Raw genomic sequence first — 11,682 nt, 5'->3', positions numbered from 1 at the left:
GCTGAAAGTACAAGTACAACTCTCTTAGACAAATTAAGTACCAAGCATTGCTGAACCAGCCAAATTTAAAACTCGGAGTGTGCCAACAAAGCTCCTGTGAAACACTTTGATGCAGTATTTCAACACGTTCTCACTCCCAACTCGTCAAACGTGTGACGCATGGTCAGGCTCCCTCTGCTGCACTTATGGACGCGCAGGGTACCCCTCTCGCGTCGGGAATTGACGTGAAGGGTCCTCCGATTGAAGAGATTGCCGGGAAGTGCCTGTTGTGGTATATTTAGACATTTTCCAAATCACATTGTAGTGACGTATACAGAACACAATAAATTATATAATGTAAACAACTACCTGAAAAACAGGTAGAACGATACTTTTGTATGGTTTATTGCATTTACGGAGGGAGTGATGTATGCTGGGTAATGGCACAGCTAGCGACTGGGTGACTTTATTCACCCGCTTCGGCTGTTATCAGTCCATACATTAGCGTTATTAGCACAAACCAGTCCCATAGATATGGGCCATCTCCTGCTAGATTGTTCAGAAGGTTGTTCTCATCCATCCAGATGGAGGATCACTAACAGGAGCGTGGGAAGACTCCAGAATCCACTCTGGCTGGAATCCGGTGGATATGCAGTGTGTACAGGTAAGACCATTTAAACGGACAGCATTTATAGAATGACTATTAAAAGTCAGCGAGTGTCAGTAATGTTAATGTGGTTATGTTAGTAATACACCGAGTGCTAATATAACAGCTTTAAGATGCATTTGTAGATGTTATTACGTGTTTTACCGTCTTTATGGTGCTAGCTTAAAGTTACGGTGTAAACGTTAGCTTATATTGGAGGAAAGCTGTTACTGGTTAAACGATGTTAGCACAGAAATATTAGCTTCTGTCATGACTGATGAAGTTACTAGTTAATAAAGTTTTCAGTAAAGTGTTTAATCGCAGCCACAGACTGACAGCAAATATCTCGGTTAGCTTCAGTGCATCTATAATAAATATGTGCAAGTTTCAGTGCTTCGTTTAAACTGTATGATACTTATACTGACCCAGGGTCAGTGTAAAATACAATCCTAGCTGTGTGAACAAAGCCTGGCTCCTTTAATCCTGCATGACAAACCTCAGGATGCAGGTTATTATTACTCTTTCCTGCTGGCACACCTGTCACACCTGAGAGTCAGCTAGAAACTTACAGTGACGTGGACATCATGCAAAGACTGCCAGACTCTGTAATACTGCAAATGATCAGTGACTCAGGTTAACACTAAACTTTAAACGGCACCTCTGTGTCTCTGTGTGCTGAACATCTAGGATTGAGTCAGGCTGCATCAGCTGAAGCTGTTATTTGTATATATCAGTATTTTTTATTCAGGTGTGGGGAAAATACGTAAGACTGCAGTGAAGCGATGCACCAGATTAATCCCTGGCCAAAGGTATCGTACTTAAATCAGACTACTGATCCAGCCACATCAGCCTTTTGTGAGGTCTGTTTAAAGTAGACTAAAAGTGAACTGCAGGTTCCTGAGAGGTGGACTGTGAGCACAGAAACACATGTTCATACATACAGCTGCAGCAAACTTACATTAATTTTAAATAGATTTGTTACTCTGATGTCTGTCTCTGTGTTAGTCCTCTGACAGACTGGTGACCTGTCCAGGTGTGCTCTACCTGTGACTACTGGGACAGGCTCTAGCCTCTGTAATAGAAATGTTCTGTTATTCTCATTTTAAGTATTTAAGTGCTTATGCATATGCTTAGTTGTGACACTGTTATAGACTGTTCAGTGAAAGTTTCTAAAACTAGATGAACTTACTTCAGCGTCAGCAGTTTGAGAAAACAACTCCCTTTACAGGTGCTGATAAGGCCAAGGGCACAAAACAGCTTAACCATTGATCCGTTGAAGTGTGGTAGGATCAGTTTGTAACTTCCTCCCTCTTCCTTGGAATGCATAAAGGAGGAGGAGCACAACTTCTGTGGCAGCGCTGACATGACTGAACTGTGATGTTTGATGTGTGTTGGCGCAGTAATAAATAGCTTGATCACAGCTCTTTCTGTGTTGCAGACTTTATTTCAAAAATTCCACGACCCCCCCCCCCCCCCCCCCCCCCCCCCCCCCTCCCACTGTGAACCTGAATTGAATATTCAGAAGACATTTGTTTAAATAGTTCTACAAATCTGAGCTGTCGGTGTGTCCTTGGATTGTGTGGTAATAATATTAGAGCCTGCAATCTTTCTTACTGAATCTCTACTATGAGTCATGTTACCTGAGATTAATTCTATGTTTACCTGTCAGCCTGGACGAATGTGCTGTGTGAAGGAAATTAAATTAAATCAGATCTGAACTGCGTACATTTGAGGAACCTGGTCATATTTAATTGAAATATGAACCAGTGATTTTTTTGATTGCTGATTCCAAGATAGTCTTTGTGGAAATCCTGTTTGGCTTTTTGTCATTTTAATTCTCTTCTCTGTTTTCCAGAACAGTTCTCCACAGTCGCTGTCCACATGGGTCAGTGGGACCAAGAAGCACTCTGCTAATGTGGGACTCTGACCAGCAACATCCAGCAAGACCCAGACAGCGTTTTCTATCTCCCAGCTGGAGTTTTTTGTTTGTCTGTGACTGGAGAGTCAGATTTTTGTTGAGCTTCACACTTGCAGAGGTAAGTCAGTTTGCAGAGATCCCTCCCACCCTGGCTTTTATGTGCTAGATTTCTTATCTGAAACGGTAATATTTCAGTGACTGCTGCTTCTACACTCTACTGATCCCTGATGGGAGAATCATCAATTTTGGCAACAAAGAAGCCTGGTGGATGTTTGTTTACAGTCTGATGATGGGACATCATGCTCTGCATCTTCAAAGTTTGCCTCCTCATTATTATTCATACCCAGTAATGTGAAGTATGCTCATATCTACTATAACTGAACCAACCTGGTGCTCTTCATTTATGGAGGCTGTTGAGTCTGAATGTTGGATGTTGTGTATCTCGTGTTCTCTGGGCTTTGTTGTCCTCAGTCTTTTTGCAGGATCAGAAAACAAAACCAGGAGGCGCGTAAATGTTTCTTTTCCATGATGTTTCTTCAAATGTTTCTTCTGGATGATGATAAGACTGTGACACAGGATGCCACCTTTGGTCTTGTGATGAAGCAAAGCTCAGGAAGAAGTGTGATTAAATGGTACCCACATGTGTGCTGCTGAGAAGGATGTACAGGGGCACCTGCAGCCAAATCCAAGCTTCAGGTTAGTTGTAGTTGCAGAACGCTATAGACTGAGACAGCTGAGGCATCAAATGTTTGATTAAACGGATGAAAAAGAGAAGTTTCTTCCCTATAATTATCACTTCTTAAAATCTGTAGCAACTTCAAGTCTGTCAGCGTGCTGAGCATGCTCAGAATGTGACAATATATTTTTGTTCAATATTTAATTTCTTTCAGTTGCAATTGTTAAATGAAAAAAAAAATAAAAATATATTCTTATAATTTAGCAAACTAATTTATCAAAAGAAATATACATATATCTGTATTAGTTTTAATAAATTAATTTGACAGCTGTATTGAAAATACCATATTGTATTCATACAGAATCAGTTTGGTATCATTGTTTGTCTTTTCACTGATTGTTGAAACTAAGAGTTGCTTTGATCTGTTTAGATCTAAAGTATCCAAAGTTGAGCTCTGATGTTTCTTCACCCCTGTGTGTGTGATATGTGATTCCTACATGCTGGCAGAGCAGCAGTTTGTGCTCACAGATGGTGACGGTGTGGAGAGACGGTGGTGTTTCCTCAGAAGAACCAGCAGAGTCACTCGCTGACTGATGCTCGTCTGCACTGCACAGAGGAAATCAACTGACCGAGGTTTGTCCAGTGACGTGTTATGAATGTATATTTGTTTTATGCTTACAGTTATGTTTTTCTTGACAGAGGCTCTGCAGAGGTTAGACAAAGCAGAGAAAACATGTGCTTTACATTTTACTGTGATTTATTGAGATATTTGTTGCCTGATGTTCAGCAGGAATGGAGAAATGGAATCAAAGGGAGATGTTTTTGCTGTTTTTGTAATGATGTAAGTAAATCTTCAATATTATTTATTTGCTTGGTTATATTAGGAGTGTTTCTGAGTGAGGGGGGAGGAGTCATTATCCAGGTAAAGTGACGTGGATCAGTGGATACACTTGTCTCCCCTTTAAAGGAGACACTCTTAGAGAGAGACGATTAGAGTCATCCTTAAATGTTAGTGCTTTCAAATACACAAACATTTTTAAAGGACAAAAATGAACATCCAACTTTGACTGTAATACAAAATAAATCTTTGCATGTGTGTTTTCAAACTCTCAGATGGGCAGCATATCAGTCTTGGACTGTCTAACCTGCCGGAGCAGCACTGAATGACCACCACACATGAGCATGTTCCTGCAACATTCAGCATCTGATCCTTCATCTGTGTGCTGCTGCTTTTGGTAAGTAGAGTTACCCAACTACAGTAACTCTAAACACATGCCATCCATTTCTAACGGCCTGGTTACTTCCTGTCAGTTACTTTAGAAACCAAGTGGTCACCTGACCTAACACTGTTTCTTCTTCTTCCCCTTAATGTTCAAGTGTCACATGTCAAACAGCTGGAGAGGAAACTACACCAGTGTACTGGGATGTTTCACCAACACGTGCCAGATGCTGTTCCTTCATGGTGACATCACCAGAGACAGCCCCACCCACCTCAGGACCTCGCCATTGATCATGATGATTATAATGATGACAGCGAGCGGAACTAAGACTGTAAAAATCCACGACCAGAATTTTTCTTTCTAATTATTAATGAATACTGAGAGCCTCTTTCTGTGTTTTGTCTGTTTTGTTTTTTTTTACCTCATTTGTTACTAACAAAGTTCACAAACTCACACAGTTTACATTCTGTATGTTTCCATCTTTACCAGCCACACTCTAACTGCATTTAAGAAAATGATCCTTAGAAATCGTCCTTTTTCTCTTTTGTAATTGATGATAATTCAGTGAATATACTGCGCTGCTTCCTTCTATTGCGTCACACATTGCTTTATGTTTTTCAGTGTCCAGTTATTTTTTACTGCTGTTTGAATTCTCTGTATGTTTGACCCTGTAGACTGTTTGATGGACTGCTTGTCTTCCTGTTTGTAACCGCCGCCTGTTTTTTAATAAAGATTTGGATTTCTGACTTCAACACAGCCTCTGCGTGTCCTCCCTTTGTGTCCTCTTCCTCTGTGAATGTGTTGCATGTGTCACAGATTCCTTTTATTAACAGCTTTCCCACAGTGAGTTGCATCAGCATTCATTCACAGCACATTTCAGAAGGATTCAGATTAATACAGTGATCTTACAGTCAGAATGATCCTGACAGAGTGCCACTGTAAATGATCTTTCATCAGGTAAATTTTAAAGTTCAGTATTTCAAAGCAGGAGTTATGAAGAATCATGCTGGCATTAGGACTAATAATATGTACTTAAAGTCAAAGTTTTTTAATTATGCTAGAATATTGGAAGACAATCAACTTTTAGTGTTTTCTGCATATTAATTATTCTGAAATAGAGACGGTGACCCTAACTGTACAGAAGCACTAAACAGCTGACAATCTAACAGACATCATTGGCCTGAGCTGTCATGCACAGTGAGTCTGATCCTTTGCTGTGAGAGTCTGACAAGCATGTTTCTGGTCAGTTTGGAAGAAATAATATCACAATGTTGATCTTTTTTCCAATATTCCTTCTCTTTTACAACAAACTGTGATCAAAGCTACTTATGTTCACAGCATGTAATAATACTGACAGTCCAGGGCATTGTGGTCTGTTGAGCTAGGGTTAGGGTTAGGGTTAGCAATTCAGACATATGTAATCAATATTAAACGTCTCTGACGTGGGCCACTGTCTGCAGTGTTGGGAAATCCATACCAGGCTGGAACGAGTCAAGGTAGGTGAGCATCCACGAGAAGACACAGCAGATGCATCCTACTAATACTGACAGGACCAGGAGACTCCAGAAACCGAGCATGTTCTCTTCAGTGCCATCCTCGCCTGTCACCCTCTCTGCCCGCAGCTCTTTGAGTATGGGGTAGATAAGGGCGCAGAGAAACCCTTATTACTAATTCGTATTATAATTCAATTTTCATGAAATATTCATATTCAGTATCGGTCCTTTTATATTATAACCACGTATCCACCCAGGCTCATGGTGGGGCAGGGCTCTGTCCTGGGATGCTTGAGTACAAGGTAATGTACACCTGACCAGGTATCCAGTCTGTCAGAATTGTTTTCAATATTTGGTTCAAAAACACGAGTGACAACAAAAATCCAACTAGGATTCTTGCATATGATGAATGAAGTCTGTCTTTGACTGTATTGTCCAGCTGATCCATCAAACCCCCAGCAGGTGAACCTTATTCATGACATAACACGGCAACAATGCAAAAAATGAAACAGCAACAGTCTAAATGTAAAGTGCATTCTAAACTCCTCTTCAATAAATCATATGCAAAGAGTCATTCAGGACTGTAAAACGTGAACTACAGAACCCAGAGTCTTCATCATTAAATCTCTGGTTGCTTCATTTTTCTATCCTATATCAGATACTTTAAGGTTAGGTTAGGTAAAGTTGCATTCTCATGGTGAGGCAAATGCTTTATGTGTGTGTGTGCGTGTCATGAATGGCTATAAAAGGCCTATAATTAAAGAACAAAGCGGGGTTTGAGTTCGAGTTGCGGCAGACTGTCACTACTTGTAAATGGAACGCAGCCTTCCTGCGGCGGACAGCTAATAACAGGAATCGGACGCGGTCCACCCAAGTCCACAGCAACCACCACAGCAACCGCCTAGCATGACCTTAAAAACATATTCTGTCTTCATAACTATCAAAAACATGAAATGATTTGCAAAGTGTTTAAGTGTTACAGCTGCAGAGAGCTATGGTGGTATCTTTGGAAGCTGTTTGCATAGCTAATAATATACGATGTAACCATGGAGACAGTCAGTCACGTGAGCTAGCGGTGCACGTTTACTACAGTGAATAAGGTGATTGTGTGCACAGCGTCCACACGCTGCAGAGGGTAAAGACATTACTTCAATATTGTTTTATATTTGCCTTCTGTTGACCATCACCTCAGGTTCACCATTACAGTTTCAGCAGACAGATGCACACTGTCTAAATATGAACACAATCAAAAACTCATGTCTCAGAAATAAGCACAGCTGTTCATGTTTGTCATTAGAGTTTTATTTGTAAGAAAACTATGAACTTCATATTGTGCATCAAACAAAAGAACATTTCACAACTCTGAGTCAACAGAAATGTCTCTAATGTAGACATGTACAGTGTAGTGTAAGCATTAAAAGATCATAAAGGAAACACTAACATTCATGTGAAACTAATTGTAATAAAAAAATGAACAGGTGGTTTATAGATTTAAAAGAAAGAATCTGAAAACAACACTTTTTTGGTCTAAGTGATCAAAGTAGAAAACAGAACTGATGTTCAAAAACAAACCGTAGCTGCACTAATATTACACATCTCCATTGTTGTGGTGAACAGACATGTTGCTTTTAAAACCACATGCAGTGTGTGACCGTGACTGTTCACTGAGACCATGAACGCCACTTCGCTGAAGCCTTCGCCTTCTTCTTCTTCTTCTTCTAAATTGGAAGCAGAAGGAGCACGAGCTGCTTTGATCTACTGAAAGGAAAAAGCAGAACATCTGAGCTGAAACCAGTCAGCTGAAATCATTAAGACAGGAACAAATTCAATGCAGTGTCTCAGGTGGCTTAGCCTGTTACAACTGTTGATACAAGCTAAATACGGTTAACACACAGTGTCAGGGAGCTCCAGTGTGGGAACTAGTGGCTTTAGGTTTGTAGTCATTTAACTTTCATCCATTCATTCATTTAATTCAGGAGGAAGAAATGTCAGGTTGATGCAGGCTGGTTACATGCATTTGGTCCCATGCTGTCTTTAACTAAATGACTTGGTTCACTTTATGGCTGGGCTGTATGTGGGGTTATATCATGTTATTTGGGCAGGAGTACCTGTCCCCTGTTAGACTTAGAAAGTTTCTCCATAAGTAGAGTTTCTAACTCTTCTAGCACATCTGTGGCTGACAGCTTTTTGGTGGCTCTTTTTACCCCACACTGGTTGTGAGTGTGTAAATAGCCCCACTAGTTCTTTTGGGTTGCAGTTAACTTGGGAGGAAGAGGTAGGTCTGCCATGACTAGATGTATAACAATTATCTGGGATACATAAATTTCATAATGCATGCATATATGTCTATAAACCTGCCTGAGGGCTGCCATTTTTTTACATTCAGTTATTTCTTTGTTGAATCTAAATAATGAATGTGTTACAGTTAAACTGACACTGATCAGTGTGAATGGCTCATTGGGACACAGAAACCTTTAAATTAAACCCATCACCTGATATCGAGTGTCAAACAATATCAAAGCTGTAAACGCTGTTTACAGTCAGAATTTATAAAACTATGATTGTAAATTAATTCAAACAAGTGAGCTTTTCTCTTTGTGCTGAATATCAACACTGTGGTTTCTTAGACTGTAAGCTTTACTTTAGCACAACCAGTTGTAGAAGCTGCCACTCCAAATGTCTTTGATAACAAGAAAAAAATACCTTTTCAGTCCACGGCCTGAAGTTCTTCTCCGACATCTTCTGCCATCAGCTTTGTCTGCTGGTTTGAAGACAATAAACCACAAAAAAGATGATTTAGTCACTTTGTCTGCATCATGCAGCTCGAATGTGTCGTGTAACGATGTTGAATAGCCGTCGTTATCCCTCTGCTGTGTCAGCAGGATTGTACTGTACAGCATCTCATTGATATGTGAGGAATGCTAATGTAAACAGACTTACATCATTAAAACATAAAGGACAGGAGATATTTAGATATTTTTATATTTATATTACATTTTATAGCTGACGGATATTACTAAATAGATAGAATTTACTAAATAGCTGGATGAACATGAAAAATATGTCTATAATCACAAATGACCATGAGAGCCAGTAGAATTAATTCAACTGGACACTCGAAAGACGTCCTTAAATGCTCTTTAAGTGGCAGAACAAATGAACAAACACTTAATTGCTTACTTGAGATGAAATCTGCTCAGCTACTTTGAAAACAGCTTCTAACTGGTTCCTCCTGTAACAGGATGACTGCTCAGGGGTAAGGCCATCATGCAATCCAGCAACCTTTATGGTTCTGCTTTGATTCACCAGGAACTATTAGGGAAACCTTCCAGCGCCTCCTGTGAAAGACACAGGCATAAACACACAAACATTTATTAACATGTTCCACAGTCTTCCAGTTTGATTTTCTCATCCTGTGGACAACAACGTACATGGATGCAGGTTTATTGTTGTGAAGTAAGGTTTATTTAGTGAACATATCCAGCTGCAGCTCCACTGTGATCCTGAGCTGGATAAGCACTTAAGAAAATGTGTCAATAAATGGACATACATCAACTTACTATATTTATCCAAACAGACGGGACCAATAATGCTTCACTGAGTTAGATACTTTAATGTCTCTTCTATGTAAGAATGTCTCGTGCTGATATACCAGCAAACTTGACAACAAAGGTTTTTCAGACTACATGTAGCTGTCCTCTATGTCAGCTCACACATTTACATTCATGTCACACTTATTTCTGCTTTCCCATTTTATAATTATTACTTACATTTTGATTATAAACCTTGAGTTTGTAAATGATCAGATTACATAATTGGAATACAATGTATCCAATTCAGGGTTGCGGGAGGATGAAGCCTATCCCAGCTGATACAGGACAAAGACAGGCTGCCAGTTTATTGCAGGGCTAACACAATATGTGTAACAGAAAATCCACTTAAATGTTTGATATTTCTTATAATAATCATAATTATGACTATTATTTAAAGGTTTCTTTATAAATACATTTTGATTTTTTATAACCTCTAAAATATAAACCTGAGCTGTTTCAGATTCTGACCTCTGACCTCACTGCAGCTCCCTCTTGGAAGTACGTCTGCTTCTTGTCTACCCCCAGTGTTGACCGCCTGCCCTTGATATCACGTACTGTACCTGAGGAACAAAACAGGACAAACACTTGCCTTCATTTAAGAAGTACATTCATACAGAGGTAATCTATGGAAACACACTAGTTCAACCTTTGGGAGGAATCAGTTCCTGTGAAACATTTCTGTAAATGAACATCATGTGGAGAATGAATGAAATGAGTTCTTCAGGTGACTCAGCAGTCCCACACTGACAAATGAAATCTAGTTAAACTATTAAGCATATTTGCTCTTCTGAAATCTGTGTTAAACAACAACAAACATAAATTAGTAACAAAAATACAGCTGAGTAGAGGCTTTACAAACCACCAGCAGCCATAATGCTAAATTTTAATCTTCAAATGTTTCTGAGCCGTCTTCAACCTGCTTTTAACACATTAAAGTCCCACATTAAAGTAGATGTTCAGCACACAGAGACACAGAGGTGCCGTTTAAAGTTTAGTGTTAACCTGAGTCACTGATCATTTGCAGTATTACAGAGTCTGGCAGTCTTTGCATGATGTCCACGTCACTGTAAGTTTCTAGCTGACTCTCAGGTGTGACAGGTGTGCCAGCAGGAAAGAGTAATAATAACCTGCATCCTGAGGTTTGTCATGCAGGATTAAAGGAGCCAGGCTTTGTTCACACAGCTAGGATTGTATTTTACACTGATCCTGGGTCAGTATAAGTATCATACAGTTTAAACGAAGCACTGAAACTTGCACATATTTATTATAGATGCACTGAAGCTAACCGAGATATTTGCTGTCAATCTGTGGCTGCGATTAAACACTTTACTGAAAACTTTATTAACTAGTAACTTCATCAGTCATGACAGAAGCTAATATTTCTGTGCTAACATCGTTTAACCAGTAACAGCTTTCCTCCAATATAAGCTAACGTTTACACCGTAACTTTAAGCTAGCACCATAAAGACGGTAAAACACGTAATAACATCTACAAATGCATCTTAAAGCTGTTATATTAGCACTCGGTGTATTACTAACATAACCACATTAACATTACTGACACTCGCTGACTTTTAATAGTCATTCTATAAATGCTGTCCGTTTAAATGGTCTTACCTGTACACACTGCATATCCACCGGATTCCAGCCAGAGTGGATTCTGGAGTCTTCCCACGCTCCTGTTAGTGATCCTCCATCTGGATGGATGAGAACAACCTTCTGAACAATCTAGCAGGAGATGGCCCATATCTATGGGACTGGTTTGTGCTAATAACGCTAATGTATGGACTGATAACAGCCGAAGCGGGTGAATAAAGTCACCCAGTCTCTAGCTGTGCCATTACCCAGCATACATCACTCCCTCCGTAAATGCAATAAACCATACAAAAGTATCGTTCTACCTGTTTTTCAGGTAGTTGTTTACATTATATAATTTATTGTGTTCTGTATACGTCACTACAATGTGATTTGGAAAATGTCTAAATATACCGACAACAGGCACTTCCCGGCAATCTCTTCAATCGGAGGACCCTTCACGTCAATTCCCGACGCGAGAGGGGTACCCTGCGCGTCCATAAGTGCAGCAGAGGGAGCCTGACCATGCGTCACACGTTTGACGAGTTGGGAGTGAGAACGTGTTGAGTATTTTCAGTTTAC

General features: G+C 39.8%; 2 long non-coding RNA genes across 14 annotated transcripts; one reads left to right on the top strand and one right to left on the bottom strand.

The window, feature by feature from the left end:
* Window positions 1-282: 282 nt before the first annotated feature.
* Window positions 283-5,191, top strand: LOC112435039 (uncharacterized). Of its 11 annotated transcripts, none has more exons than XR_013100612.1 (7): window positions 283-643; window positions 2,481-2,661; window positions 3,015-3,239; window positions 3,727-3,852; window positions 4,010-4,060; window positions 4,333-4,454; window positions 4,597-5,191. It is a non-coding gene; the product is annotated as an uncharacterized LOC112435039 (long non-coding RNA). The 11 variants fall into 11 exon arrangements; XR_013100606.1 differs by having other exon boundaries at window positions 2,739-3,239; XR_013100610.1 differs by adding an exon at window positions 1,374-1,434 and having other exon boundaries at window positions 2,486-3,239.
* Window positions 5,192-7,218: 2,027 nt separating this feature from the next.
* Window positions 7,219-11,345, bottom strand: LOC112435040 (uncharacterized). Of its 3 annotated transcripts, none has more exons than XR_013100601.1 (5): window positions 11,143-11,345; window positions 9,994-10,085; window positions 9,113-9,270; window positions 8,636-8,693; window positions 7,219-7,690 (listed from the first exon to the last, which is right to left on the bottom strand). It is a non-coding gene; the product is annotated as an uncharacterized LOC112435040 (long non-coding RNA). The 3 variants fall into 3 exon arrangements; XR_013100599.1 differs by having other exon boundaries at window positions 10,001-10,085; XR_013100600.1 differs by having other exon boundaries at window positions 8,636-8,690; window positions 10,001-10,085.
* Window positions 11,346-11,682: the final 337 nt, after the last annotated feature.

Source organism: Maylandia zebra, linkage group LG10 (assembly GCF_041146795.1).
Source record: "Maylandia zebra isolate NMK-2024a linkage group LG10, Mzebra_GT3a, whole genome shotgun sequence".
Classification (NCBI taxonomy): Eukaryota; Metazoa; Chordata; class Actinopteri; order Cichliformes; family Cichlidae; genus Maylandia; species Maylandia zebra.
Note: the sequence above shows the minus strand (reverse complement) of the source record. Positions and strands in the feature narration are given on the sequence as shown.